Source organism: Carlito syrichta, unplaced genomic scaffold (assembly GCF_000164805.1).
Source record: "Carlito syrichta isolate Samal-C Ts95f unplaced genomic scaffold, Tarsius_syrichta-2.0.1 Scaffold311703, whole genome shotgun sequence".
NCBI lineage: Eukaryota > Metazoa > Chordata > Mammalia > Primates > Tarsiidae > Carlito > Carlito syrichta.
This window is the reverse complement of record NW_007255799.1, coordinates 87,058-102,111: the sequence shown is the minus strand read 5'-3', so window position 1 is coordinate 102,111 and position 15,054 is coordinate 87,058.

Sequence of the window (15,054 nt, the reverse complement as noted above, 5' to 3'; positions counted from 1 at the left end):
GTGAAGTGGGGAGACAAAGCGTCGCATCCGGTGTGGGCTGGAAAGTTTCTGTCTGGCCCTTCTTGGCGGCTGCCAGCAGGTTCCAGGAAACTGGTATGTGGTTGTGGGTTTGGGGTGGAGGGGCGCATAGGGGATCGGTGGGTGGAGGGACAGATGGGGAAAGGTGAGTGCTGCTTCCCCCTGAGCCTAACATTGCCCAGCTAATTTTTTGATATTTTTGTAAAGATGAGTTCTCACTGTGTTGCCTAGGCTGGACTCAAACTTCTGGACTCAAGCAATCCATCCATCTCTGCCTCCCCAAGTGCTGGGATTACAGGCGTGAGCCACTGTACCTGGCCTCATTACTCCTTATTACGTTTATTGCTATTTGATCACTTTAAAATAAAAATCTAATTACATCATTTTCCTACTTAAAACCTTCCGGTGGTTTCCTGTGCCACTTTGGATAAATTCCAAAGCCCTAATTGTGAGCTGTATCATTCGGCCCCAGGTTGCTTTCTGGACATCTTATTATCACTTTCCCTTGCTTACTGAGCACTGGTCATGGTGTTCCTCAGACATACCAAACATGTTCCAGTCACAAGACCTTTGCACATGCTGTTCTCTGCGCTGAATGCGGGGCCCAGACCTCCACTCTTTCTTGTCATGCTTCTCCATCACATCACCACAAAGGCCATTGTCCATGTTACTATGGAGATCGACAACGAACTTGAGATGACCCTGGCTTTCTCAGGTACCACCCCAGTGGGCAGCCTGTCCACCATTTTGCCCTGAACTGTGATCCCAGAGAAGAGCCCGCAGCTTGTGTGATCCTGTTCAGGGCAGGCTCACCTACGGACGGGGGAAGGGGTTGCAGACTGGCTCCAGAAAGAACGTGGCATGGGAAGGCCTGCCATTGGGGTCGAGTCCCAGTGGTCCCCAGAAGCCTCCTTCACTGGATTCCTGGGCCGGAAGATCCCACATGCTCATGGCAGCCCTAGGGCCACCGGGAGATTCTGTGCTGGCCTAGCCGGGACAGGTGCACAGGTCCAAACGTGGAAAGTGAGACTGGGAGCTGGGTCGAACCAGGTAGGACTCGGGTTCAGCACTGAGCCAGCTCTTGGGGATGCTTTATCGACAAGGGTCACCCCCATGTATGCTGTGCTTTGGAGGTCCCCGAAAGTCCCCAGGGTGTCACTCATCTGGAGCCTCACAGCAGCACAGCTGGGGACTCTGATTCCAGGTTAGAGGTGGGGAAACTGTGGCCCAGTTTTCACCAGCAGTAGAGCTAGGGTTTGAACTCGGGTCTCAGACTCTCAGTGAGTTAACTTTCTGCCGTTCTATGACACCTTGCTTTGGGGTGGGGAGGAGGACCCAGGCGATGCTCCCACGAAGGCAAAAGGGTCCAGAAAAATCGCCCCTCTCAGCACTTACGAACAAAACTGCAAGAACAAAAAGCTGAAGTTTCCGAAGCACCTGCAGCCCGAGTAAGCTGTTGTTTCCCTGCACGTCTCCCAGAGCTGTGAGCACTCATTCCAGGAGCTCAGGGCTCAGGGTTTTCCTTAGAACCCAGGGCCGCTCTCATGGAGGAACGGCAGGCTTGGGGCCCTGCCTGGGAAAGCCTGTCCTCTGGAAGGGAGGCTGTGAGCCAGGAAGCCCCTGAGCAGCAGGGCTTTGGGCCTCCTCCTGTCCTCCTTCTAGGACTCTTGGGGACAGGGTCCAGCTCAGTCATGCGTGAGGGCTTCCTGAGGCTTCCCCATGGAAGCACCTCCTCCTGGAGGCCACGACAGGGTGGGAGGCAGGTGGCCCCTGTTTCTGCCTTGTGAGTGCCTCAAGGTGTGCTTATTGGGGCAGGTGAGTCCAGGGGGACCAGCAGGTGTTTGCCAGACTTGGAGGCTGCAGGGCAGGAGCAGGAGGAGGCAGGGAGGCCAAGGCAGGTGAGGCAGGTGATGGGTCTGAGCCAGAGGACAGAGTCTTTTTAGGGAGCTGAACTGCAGCTATCCAACCTGGCCACGCTGCCCAGGTCGGGGGGTTCAGCCTCTGTCGCTGACACGGGCCTTCCAGAAGCCCCTGGAGCAGCAGGGCCTTTGGCCTCCCCTGTCCTCCTCCTTGGGACTCTTGGGGACAGCAGAAATAAAAGGAAGAGAGTCCTCCCCACTGGGAGAGATGAGGAAGTGACCAAAGACATCATTGTCCAACCTGCAGCACTTGAGGGTAAAAAAAAAGTCTATTTAAAAAAATTGGGGGCGCCGGGTGTGGTGGCTCAAGCCTGTCATCCCAGCACTTTGGGAGGCTGAGGCAAAAGAATTGCGTGAGCTCAGGGGTTTGAGACCAGCCTGGACCACATGGCCAGACCTTGTCTCTACACTAAATCAAAAAAACAAAACCAAAATATTAGCCAGGTGTGGTAGCATGTGCCTGTTGTTATAGTTAATTGGAAGGCTGAGGTTGAAGGATCGCCTGAGCCCAGCAGGTCAAGGCTGTGGTGGCCGGGAGCGTGCACTTACACTCCAGTCTGGGTGACAGAGTGAGACTCCGACTCAAAAAAAAAAAAAAAATTGGGGCCAGGTGTGGTGGCTCATGCCTGTAAACCCAGCACTTTGGGAGGTGGCAGCGAAGCGAGAGGATTACCTGAGCCCAGGAGCTTGAGACCAGCATGGGCAACTTGGCAAGACCTGGTCTCAACAGAAAATAAGAAAAATTAGCAAGGTGTGGTGGCACACACTTGTAGTTCCAGCTCCTTGGGAGGCTGAGGCGGAAGGATCACCTGAGCCCAGTAGGTTGAGGCTGCAGTGGCTGTGAGTCATTGTACTCTAGCCTGGGCGACAGAGTGAGACCCTATCTCTTAAAAAACAAAAAACAGGTGGAGTGTAGTGGCTCAAGCCTGTAATCCCAGCACTTTGGGAGTCCGAGGTGAGGGGATTGCCTGAGCCCATGGGTTTGAGAACAGCCTGGCAACTTGACAAGACCTTGTCTCTACAATAAATTTAAAAAAATTAGCCAGGCATGGTAGCGCACACCTGTAGTTCTGACTGCTTGAAAGGCTGAGGCAGAAGGATCGCCTGAGCCCAGCAGGTCGACCCTGGGGTGGCCATGAGTGTGCCACTGCACTCCAGCCTGGGCGACGGAGTGAGATGCCAACTAAAAAAAAAAAAAAAAAAACCCAAAACAAGAAAAACAAAAAACAAAAACAGGACAGGCACAGTGGCTCACACCTGTAATCCCAGCACTTTGGGAGGCTGAGGTAGATGGCCTCTTTGAGCCCAGAAGTTTGAGAACAGCCTGGGCAACATAGCAAGACCTCATTTCTGCAAACAGTAAAAATTTAGCTGGGCATGGTGGCACATACTTATCTTCCCAGCTACTTGGGAGGCTGAGGCAGAAGGATTGCCTAAACCTAGGAGGTTGCAGCAAGCCGTGATCATGCCACTGCAGTCTAACCTGGACAACAGAGTAAGACCACAACTCAAAACAAAAAACAAAAATCCAAAAACCAAAAACAAACCCAAGAAAAAAATAAAGACTGCAAGTACTCTTACTTTCCAGATAATGTTCACTTTTTTTTTTGGAGTCGGAATCTCATTGTTGCCCAGGCTAGAGTGCAGTGGCAGGCTCACGGTCACCACACCTCGACCTACTGGACTCAGACGATCCTTCTGCCTCAGCCTTCCAAGAAACTGGGACCATAGGTGCATGCCACCACATCCACCTAATTTTTAAATTTATGGTAGAGATGAGGCCTCACCAAGTTGCCCAGGCTGGTCTTGAACCCCTGGATTCAGGCAATCCTCTTGCCTCCGCCTCCTAAAGTGCTGGGATTACAGGCGTGATTCATCGTGCCTGGCTATGTTTGGGTTTTCCACTCCATTGCTGAGGTCGACTTTGTTTCCCATAATGTTCTCCTGGAATCTACTGAGTCACCATGGTTCCCCAGTCACACTGGGGCACCCTATCCTAGGGAAAGCAGGAAGAATCGTGTTCTTTAAACAGCCACAAAACCACGTTGTCAGTGGAAGAAAGTCACTGACAGGTTGCTCCCAGGGGCAGAAGCCAGGAAGTCTTCTTCGTGGACCTGGAATGTTCATGTTCTAGTACTGGTTCCTACACATTCAGGATGCTCTGTAGGAGTTTTGAGAAACAAAGCATCCCTTAGAAACAGCCCGTTAGCTGTTCCATGGTGCTCTCAGCGGGTGTTCCTCTCACCAGTGCCAGAAATTTTCTGAAAGGCCTTCTGTGTTGGTGCCATTTTGTAATAACAGCATAAAAAAAGAAAGCAAGGACGGTTCTGCAGTGGACAGATTGGAGGACCGGGCAGAACAGGCCTTGGTGGAGAAGGTGCTGCCATCCAGTGGCCACCATGAGGATGGCGGGGTCTGGGTCCAGGAGTCCTTAGAGATTGTCCAGTCCAGCGGTCTCCAGCCTTTTTGGTATCAGGGACTGGTTTTTATGGAAGACAATTTTCCACAGACGGAGGCTAGGGGAGTCATCAGACATTTGATTCTCCCAAGGAGCACACAACCTAGATCCCTCGCATGCGCAGTTCACAGTAGAGTTTGAGCTTCTGTGAGACTCTATTGCCACCGCTAATCTGACGGAAAATGGAGCTTCAATCACCCTCTGCTCACCTTCTGCGGTGCTACCTGGTTCCTAACAGGCCACAAGCGGTACCGGTCCGCGGCCTGAGGGCTGGGAACTCCAGGTCTAGTCCGCTCCTCCCATTTTTCATATTGGTAAACTGAGATACAGAAGACCTATCTCAGGGCAATTTGACAAAGATCTCATGGTGGCTGGGTGTGGTGGCTCACGCCTGTAGTCCTAGCACTTTAGGAGGCTGAGGCAGGAAGATTGCATGAGCTCAGGAGTTCGAAACCAACCTGGGCAGCTTGGTGAGACCTCGTCTCTATAATAAATGAAAAAATTAACCAGGTGTGGTAGCTCATGCCTGTGGTTCCAACTACTTGGAAGGCTGAGACGGAAGAATCGCCTGAGCTCAGCAGGTCGAGGCTGCGGTGGCCGTCAGTGTGCCACTGTACTCCAGCCTGGGCAACAGAATGAGACTTTAACTCAAAAACAAAACAAAATAAAACGTCTCGTGGTAAGTTATGAGCATATCAAGGACAGAGGGCAAAGTGTGAGTCTCCTTGTGAGACGTGGGATTGCTCTGGACGCGGTTCCCTGCTGCACACAGGTCCGTGTTGCCTGCTTTTGCTTCTTTTAGAATTTCCAAGCACCTTCACACCTGAATGATAGATGCCCACCCCAGGCAGCTGAAAGTACGGTAGGTCAGCAGTCACTCAGATGCCCCCCAGGCCTCAGAAGGTGACATCTGAGTGCCAAGGCTGTGCAGAGCGGGCCACGAGGGCACCTAGCAGCCCTGAGCCTCACAAAAGGGCATGTCGGGAAGCCCTTCCAGGAGGGCTGCTGATTAGGGAGGAGGCTACAGGGACCAGAGAGAAGCAAGGGAGGCCCTCGGGGCCTCAGAGAGGGAGGCAGTGTGGCTGGGGAGATGGACAGTGACCTGCTGTTGACCACTGGAGAGGGCAGCGCTTCCTGTCCTTGACTTCCGCAGAAATTGCACAGGCCTTGGTCACTTTCTCCTCTTCACTATCACAGTCTCCAACCAAGACACAGTGCAGTGAACCTTTTCCTCTGTTGGAGTCTCAGGCCAGGAATTGTTCTCTCCACGTCACGGACAAGGATGCTGGGACCAGAGTGTGTGCCCTGACACAGCCTCTCCATGGGTGCGGGAACTGGACTCCAAATCCTGTGCTCCCTGCACCCAGGATCTGGAACTGACCTATAAAACGTCAGCAAAAAGTGAGGGGAGCCAGGCACGGTGGCTCACGCCTGTAATCCCAGCACTTTGGGAGGCCGAGGCAAGAAGATTGCCTGAGCCCAGGGGTAAGAGACCAGCTTGGGCAATTTGGCACGATCTCATCTCTATAATAAATAAAAAAATTAGTCGGTCATGGTGGCACATGCTTGTAGTTCCAACTACTTGGAAGGCTGAGGTGGAAGGATTGCCTGAGCCCAGCAGGTCAAGGCTGCAGTGACCATGAGCATGCCACTGCACTCCAGCCTGGGTGACAGAGTGAGATTTCAACTCAAGAAAGAAAAAAAGAAGTGAGGGGGATTTATTTTCCTCAGTACCTCTGCGCAGCCTCTGCTCCACCAAGGCAGGCTCCTGGGCTAAATTTAGGGTATCAGGATCCCAACATCTTCCAAAAGTGAACTCCCTACCCCGCCCCCGACAGCACGAGAGGCTCCTGTAGATGAGAGCTAAGAGCTTGGGGCCCCTCAAGCACTGGCTCATGAAAAAATTTTGCTCATGCTTGTCTTTCTTTTTTTTAGAGACAGTATCTCGCTCTGTCACCAAGACTGGAGTGCAGTGGTGCAGTTGTGGCTCACTGCAGCCTTGACCTCCTGGCTCAAGCCATCCTGTCTCAGTCTCTGGAGTAACTGGGACTATAGGCGTGGGCCACCTAATTTTTGTATTTTTTGTAGAGAGAGTCTTCCTATGTTGCCTAGTCTGGTCTCGAACTCCTGGGCTCGAGCAATTCTCCTGCTTCAGCCTCCTAAAGTGCTGGGGTTATAGGTGTGACCACCACACCCAGGTTGTAGGTCTTTCTCGGATGGATGCAAAGATCCAGGTGGACACACAGAGCCATCACTTGACCCCAGACCAAAACACTGATGGGACTGCTGGCCTTGCACTCCAGTCCGGGCGACAGAGTGAGACTCCAACTCAAAAAAAAAAAAGACAAAAAGACCCCATGTCCACAGGGGGTCCCCGGGGCGGGGCTCCACTCCCTAGGCACGAAATGAGGTGGCAAATCTCTGCTTTCCTGCCCTCCATCTGGCAGACTCCACTTCATCCTTCGGGGTGTGGTCTCCCGACCCATGAGGTCACCAGGCACCCCCACGATGCACATTTGAGGTGAGGGACTGGGGCTCAGGGGCCTAAGTGACTCGCTCCAGGTGCCTTGGGTACCAGATGGCAGAGCAAGACCCAGAGCCCTGATCTCCTGTTTCTTAGGCTGGTGATCCTTTCACTGCCCTTCACGTGAGGGGCACGCTCAGGATCCTGGCAGAAGTTCACCATGAGAACCAAAGCCCTTTATGGCCAACAAACCACTCTTAGAAAATGAAGACACTACAGGGAAAACTAATTGAGTAGGCCATTATCATTTATTTATTTATTTAGAGTCAGCATCTCACTCTGTCGCCCTGGCTGGAGTGCAGTGGTGTGCTCACGGTCACCGCAGCCTCGACCCGCTGAGCTCCGGCGATCCTTCCGCCTCAGCCTTCCAAGTAGCTGGAACTACAGGTGTGTGCCACCACCCCTGGCTAATTTTTTGCTTTACTGTAGAGATGTGGTCTCACCAAGTTGCCCAGGCTGGTCTCGAACCCGTGGGCTCAGGCAATCCTCTCATCTCGGCCTCCCAAAGTGCTGGGATTATAGACGTGAGCCACTGGGCTCGGCCCATTATCACTTATTTAAAATAACTTTTTTTTGAGTTGGGGTCTTACTCTGTGGGCCAGGTTGGAGGGGAATGGCATGAGCATGACTCACAGCAGCCTTGACCTGGGCTCAAGCAATCCTCTCCCAGCCTCTCGAGTAGCTGGGACTCCAAGTGTGTACTACCATACTCAGCTTATTTTCTTATTTTTTTGTGGAGACGAGGTCTCACTATGTTGCCCAGGCTGGTCTTGGACTCTTGGGCTCAAGCAATCTTCCCGTCTTGGCCTCCCAAAGTGCTGGGATTGCAGGTGTGCGCCACCATGCTTGACCACTTATTTAAATCTTAGCATGAATTCAATAGTGTATAGCAAGTGGTTTAAAGTGATGCCTTCCTTTCTGGTTTAGAATGATGAATTTGATGAGGATGAAACGGGTGACTGACTGGGTGAAGGCTAAGGTTGCCATCTCAGGTGCGGTTTTCTCTGTGGTGGGTTATGACCTTTATGCCAAACCAAGCGTCTATTACAGACAGGGCTTCAGAACTGAGTTGAGGGACCACCACCTGAGGCTGGTGGGCTGTGTGGCCATCCCATGGAGCCTCATCTCCTTATTGGGCTCTGGGTCCGAGTCTAGGAACCTCTGGGAACCACAGAAGATTTGCCAGAGCATCAGCTCAGCTAATCCCTGGAAGGATGGTGTGGGAGGGGGAGGTGGGCAGTGGGATATCCCTGTTTTTTTTTGTTTTTTTGTTTTTTTTGAGTTGGAGTCTCACTCTGTCACCCAGACTGGAGTGCAGTGGCCGCTCCCGGCCACCGCAGCCTCGACCCACTGGGCTCCGGTTATCCTTCCGCCTCAGCCTTCCAAGTAGCTGGAACTACAGGCATGCGCTACCACGCCCGGCTGATTTTTTTGATTTATTGTAGAGATGAACCCGAGCTCAGGCAATCCACTCACCTCAGCTTCCCAAAGGTGTGGGGTTACAGGCTGAGCCATCGAGCCCGGCTTATATCCCTGTTTTATTTTATTTTATTTTATGTGTGGGGTATCATTCAGGATTAGGTATACAGGTAGTCATCATACAGGTAAAGTTTGGGCCTCCCTTTGGTCCCCACTTTACCTGGTTTGAGATCAGGTATCCTTACTGATGTTGTGTCCACACCCACCCCAGCAGTATCCTGCTACTGCCAATTCCTTTCTTAAAGTATTGTGGTAGATGTTCAGGGTCTGCTTATGAGTGAGAATATCCCTTGATGTAGACAAGGACACAGAGGACACAAAAGTCCAACAGCCAAGGGATTATATCCTGTGGGGAGAGGCAGGGCTGTCTGTGTCTGAGACGGCCCAGCCTGGGTCTTCTGAGAGCCTAAGTGCAGGGAATCAACCTATGATTTGGTCGATCACAGGAAGAGGAGGCCATACCTGGAGTTTCTGAGCATCTGCAGGACCTCAAGGGATCTGTGGGCACTGTTAGTTAAACAAAGACAGAAAGAAGAAGTCCCAAATCATGGTTTTAAAAACTAAGCAAAGCTAATCACTATGATGAAAGAACAGAAAATTAAAAAAATAGCAAGAACATGTAAGAAACAGAGCAAGAAACAGTGGTTCACGCCTACAATCCCAGCATTTTGGGAGGCAGAGGTAAGAGGATTGCCTGAATCCAGGGGTTTGAGACCAGCCTGGGCAACTTGGTGAGACCTCAACTCTACAATAAATCAAAAAGTTAGCCAGGCATGGTGGTGCATGCCTGTGGGTCCAGCTACTTGGAAGGCTTGTGGAAGGATCACCTGAACTCAGCAGGTTGAGGCTTCGGAGGCTGTGAGCATGCCACTGCACTCTAGCCTGGGTGACAGTGAGACTCTATCTAAAGAAAGAAACAGAGCAGAGAATAAGATACAGAAGAACAAACATCGATTGTAACAAATATAAATGGATCAAACTCTGCTACTCAAGGGCAAAGACTCTCAAATTGGAACAAAGAACAAAAATGTAGGGCATATCTAAAACATAAGGCACAGAGAGATTAGAAATACAGGGATTAGCAGTTACATTTCAGGCAGATGCAAACAAAAAGAAAGCCTTGGTAGCAATAGAAATATTAATGCTGAATCTAAGACTGAAAGTATTAAGGCAGAATTGAAAGAGCAGGTATAACATATGTTTGGGGTGTTGAGGTGCAATCATATTGGCACTTCAGTAGCATTGAGGGTACCAAGAATATCCAAATTCTAGCCTAGAATACCCTTCCTTAGAGAGCTCTGTGAGGGATAGCCATTGTGCTGTCTTCGCTACCCCTAACTCTCAGCCCACATGTTTTAGGTGGGAAAGGACCAGAAGTCTCCACTCTGTGGGCCACAAGGATTGTTTCCAGGGATAGGTGTGATCCAAGTGTCCCAATCAGGTCCAACCCCAGAATTGGGGGGCAATCACAATACACACAAACCTAAACTCATGGCTTCCTCCCAAAAGCCTAGTGCTCTTCTTGTGACCCCAATATAAGATGTAAAAAACAGCAATCATTTTTGACACCTCCCTCTCCTCCCCCACAATCCAATTACTAAGCCCCATTGATCTTGTCTCTTGAAATCTCTCAATTTTCTCTAGCAACCTCATTTCACCGACCCTACCCTCAACCCCTTCTAGCTCAAGCATCCAGCACTTTTTCCCTGGGCTATGAAGGCAGCCTCCTAAAGGTCTTCTTCCTCCCCCACACTTGCCTCTCTCTACATTTGTTCTATGCCAGCTCATTATCCAAGCTGGAATCAGAGCAGCTTTCATGATGGAAGTCTGGTAGCATCTTGGGGAGAAACTGGAGTGTGGCCTTGGGTCAGGTAGGGAGAGTAGGCCTCTGGGTCTAGGTTTCAGAATATTAATGTAGAACAGTGGTTCTCAGACTACAGGGTGCTACAGGGTGTGTTGGCATCACAGGCGGGCTTGTTAAAACAGATGGTTGGGCTTTGCCCTGGAGTTCCTGATTCAGCAGGTCTGGGGAGTGGGGTGGTCAGTTGTGTTTCTAAATCTTTCCCAGGTCGTGCTGACACTGCACTGGAGAATGCTGGCGGAGGCTGATTTTCATCTCCCAGAAGCCTGTATGGGGTATGGGCCCAAATCCCTCACCAGCAGTGAAGCGTTGCTCTGAATTGCTTTGTTCTTTAATGAACTATTTTATTAAAGACTGTTTTCAGAGACAGAAAATCCAGATCAAACAGGTTCTAGTGACACGGGGAATCCATCGGTTCACCTGCCATCCAAGTGAAATCTGACTTCCAGTGCCACTGGGGTCCAGTGTCCACATCATGTCACCGGAGTGAGGTCACCCCCTCATCTGTGTCCTCCTCTGCTGGCCTTGTCCTCAGGTGACCACTCTGCTGAGTGGGGCCCAGCAGCGCCAGGGCTCCAGGTTCCTGGCGTGGCCAGCAAGGAGGAGAGTTGGCATAGAGACCTCCCTCTAAAGTGGGCCCCTGAAGAGGGTACCTCCAGCGAAAGACTGGCTAGGAGACAAGTGTTCCCTTGCAGCCCAGGACCAGGTTGGAAATCTGGGTGGAGGCAGGAGGTAGCTTGTGAGCACTCATAAGCACCAGCTGGCCCTCCCCTGGCTCTTGGGTTTGGGCCCATATGACAGCAAGTTCAAAGGACACAAAACCAAAACAACAGGAGAAACAAAATAAAACAAAACAAAAGCCTAAATCAAAACCTTAGTGGTATCTCCTAGAGCCTGACAGGAGCAATTATAAAAACATTTTGGGGTAATTGTACATATGTGAATACAGTAGGAATAGCAGATGATGTTAGGGAATTATTTTAAATTTTGGTATGTAAAACAAAGGTATTACATAAAAACATGACTTTATTTTTAGAGAACCATAATTAGATATTTAGGGATAAAATGTCATAATGCCTGTAATTCACTTCAACATATTTCAGCAGGAGGGGCATGGTAGCTCAAGCTTATAATCCCAGTACTTTGGGAGTCAGAGGCAAGAGATTGCCTGAACCCAAAAGTTCGAGACCAGACTGGACAACATGGCGAGACCTTGTCCCTACAAAAAAATCAAAAAATTAGCCAGGCATGGTGGCATATGCCTGTGGTTCCAGCTATTTGGAAGGCTGAGCCGGAGGGATCGCCTGAGCCCAGCAGATTGAGGCTGTGGTAACTGTGATCGTGCCATTGCAGTCTAGCCTGGGTGACAGTGAGACTTCAACTCAAAAAGTAAAAAATAAAGTAAAATAAAATCTTTCAGCAAGGAAAGAAGAGGAGGAGAGAAAATTGGCAAAGAATTTCTATGGTTTTGTTTTTAAGGAGCTATTACTGAGAGCAGGCTTTTGTTAAAGGGAAACATCTAAGAGTTTGCAGAAGCCGGGCTCGGTGGCTCAGCCTGTAATCCCATGCCTTTGGGAGGCCGAAGTGAGTGGATTGCCTGAGCCTGTGGGTTCAAGACCCACCTGGGCAACTTGGCGAGACCTCATCTCTACAATAAATTTTAAAAAATTAGCCGGGTGTGGTAGCGCACGCCTGTAGTTCCAGCTACTTGGAAGGCTGAGGCGGAGGGATCGCCGGAGCCCAGCAGGTCAAGGCTGCGGTGGCTGCTCCAGTCTGGGTGACAGAGTGAGACTCCAACTCAAATTTTAAAAAAAGAGTTTGCAGAGACTGGGGCATTCCAAGGCCTGACAATGGGGAAGACGGGCAGCCATAGGCAGGACGGGATCAAGAAATGCAGTGTGGCACCCTCATCGTTGGTCACATCTGTCCCTGCACAGGGAAGCAAAGAGGCTAACTGCACAGTCGGGAAGACCAACTCTGACTCCAGTCCACCCCTATGTCCAGCCTTGGCCAGGGCTATTGGACTTGGACTTGTCCCTCCCAAGACCCAAGTCCTCAGGTCTCAGTTGGTGAACCTGAGAGCAGACCGGGTGCCAGCTCCCCCACCCCATCACCAGCCTGAGCGGGTAGACCCTCCACATCGCCCCAGAGAAGATTTCAGCGCCCATGTCTGGACCACTCCAAGGATGACGGGAAGATGGCGAAGACGTTAGATCAGGAGGATTCCTCTTCTGCAGCAGGGGCATGGCTGAGAGCCAGACTCTGGGGACTGGAGGCCGCTGAGATGGCGGGGCCTCTTTGGACATCCACAAACACACTGAACAGCCCCACGGGGTTAATGTTGGAGTCCATCCTTACAGAGGTGCAGGGAGGACATCTGAGAGGCAACGACGGGATAGGACGAACACAGAAGTGAGGGCCAGCAGGGGCGCTCCAAGAGGAGGGTTGGGGATCCACACAGGAAGAGCGTGGTGTCACACGAAGCTGTGCTCAGTGCTAGCCCTGAATCCACACGGGGGAGGACCAGACGGCAGGTGGAGTGCGGTGCATGCCGCTCAGTTTGGGTTCCCGAGAAACAGAGCCTGAGTCAAGGACTCGAGAGCCAGCAGTTCACTCGGGAAGGAGGAGAAAATCCTGGGCGAGGAGTGGAGAAGAAGGCAGGGAGAGGTAGCAGTTAAGGTGCAGCATTGGGCCAGCTGCCAAGAGCTGCCACCCGGGCATCGGGGCTTCATCCCAAAAGTGACACGAGTTTGTGTGTGGAGCACATTTCCATCTCTTTCTTTAAACTATTTTTACCAGAGATGGGGTCTCGCTATGTTGGTCTCGAACTGTGGTCTCAAGCGATTCTCCCGCCTCGGCCTCCCAAAGTGAGCCACCACCACGCCCAACCCATTTCCATCTTCTGTACATTAGAAATGAAGTGTGAAGGCCAACCCACTCCAAGAGCTAGCTCAGATAGGGAAGTGGAGGCCAAGCCAGGGCTTCTAGAACAGTCCAATCGCTTCTTGATGACAAAAAGCCTGGATGGTGGCATCGTGAACAGACAGTGACTGTTTCTTCATTCAAGTGCCCGGCATATGGCACATTCATTGTTTGTCTTGCTTTGTTTTTCCTATATAAAAAGAACCCTGGCCGGGTGCAGTGGCTCATTCCTATAATTCCAAGGGAAGAGAATTAATCTCAGTCTTCTGGAGGAAGAAATATCAAAGAATTCATGGACACCGTAGTGTTACCTGGAGAAGGGGTGCAGCTCCTGGTGCGGGACAGTGGGTGGATGTTGATGACCGGGTTCTTGTGTTCAAGGCTGGAAAGAACTCGGAAACAGACACTCAAAGTAGTAAAACAAGCAAGGGGCGGGGGTGCTGGGGCATTTATACACCAACTCCCAGCTCTTGGTGGTACGGGGCTGCTGCTCAGGCAGCTTCAGAGACAAGCTATACAAAGTCAGCCAGACACAGTGAAGGGGTCAGACCGCAAGGACGTGGACGGGCACCGACTGTCTGTCTTACACACTAGAAAGCGTGATCCTCTCAACGGTACTGAGAGATCAGTACTGATACCATTAGTCTTATTTTTCGGGTTGGAAAGTGAGACAGAGGAGTCAAGTAGCTTGCCTCAGTGGCAGAGCTGGCTTTCAAAGCCAGACAGTCGGGCTCCAGTGTCTGTTCTGGAGGGAGCTGCCTCTGAGGGTGATGAACTGCCTGCCAGTGCAGGCATTCAAGGTGGGGCCTGAGGAAAACCGTGGGGCTGTGGAAAGAGGGTTCCTGCTGGAGTCGAAGACTGAAAGTCAGCTTGGGACACTGCCGATGCTGAAGTCCAGGGTCTTATGGAGACATGGGGGGAGTCCCTGGAAAAATGGATCCCGTCAGCCAGCCCAGAGCTCTGATGCCAGAGATGGGGGAGGGTCCCCCTAAAAGAAGCCTCTGCTGAGGGGCTCCAAGAGTCCTGCAGTCCAGGCCCCCGAGCCCCAGTGAGGACTCCCAGGCAATTCGCTGACGCACAGGCTGGTTTTCTGAGCGCAGTGGCCACCAATAGGCAGTGAGGGCCTGCCTGGGGGATGCCGGGCCCCATGCTCTCCCTCAGGCTGATGAGTGGACGGTCCCTCGGTTCCAGCCAGACAACCTCGGGCAGCTTCAGAAATTAGCCTTCAGGTAAGAGCAGGAGGCAGGGGCTGACATACAGAGTCCGCCCAACAGCCCCAAGGCCCCTGCCCCCCGCCCCTCCCGACCAGGAGACCCATCAGCCTCAGCGTTGGCGCCCACTGGGCGAGACTGGCTCCCCGCTGGGCTCAGGCTCCACATCTGTAAAATGGGTTGGTGAAGAGATAGGTCCCAAGTCACCTCTCCTCCCTGCGTCCTGTGATTGTGAGGCTCAGACAGGGAAGTGGAGGCCAAGGCAGGGCTTCTAGAACAGTCCAATCGCTTCTTGATGACAAAAAGCCTGGATGGTGGCATTGTGAAGAGATGGTGACTGTTGCTTTTTTTTTTTTTTTTTTGAGTTGGAGTCTCACTCTAATACTCCAAGCACCCATGCCATTATTTTGGCTTCTTTTTGCTACACACTTAGAGAGCTAAAGCACATAATGTCTGTCAGGGAAAGGCATATAATCACAAAATACTGGTAAGAATGACACAAGTTTACCATGTTATTGCTATAATTGTTTTCACTCTTTTCACATTCAGGTATACATTTTTCTGAATCCTATATTTTTTATTTTTCCTAAGTTTTCTGTTGCTTATTCCATTTATTTTGTTGCCTCATATAACTGATTGATGCTGTCACTTAACAAATGTTA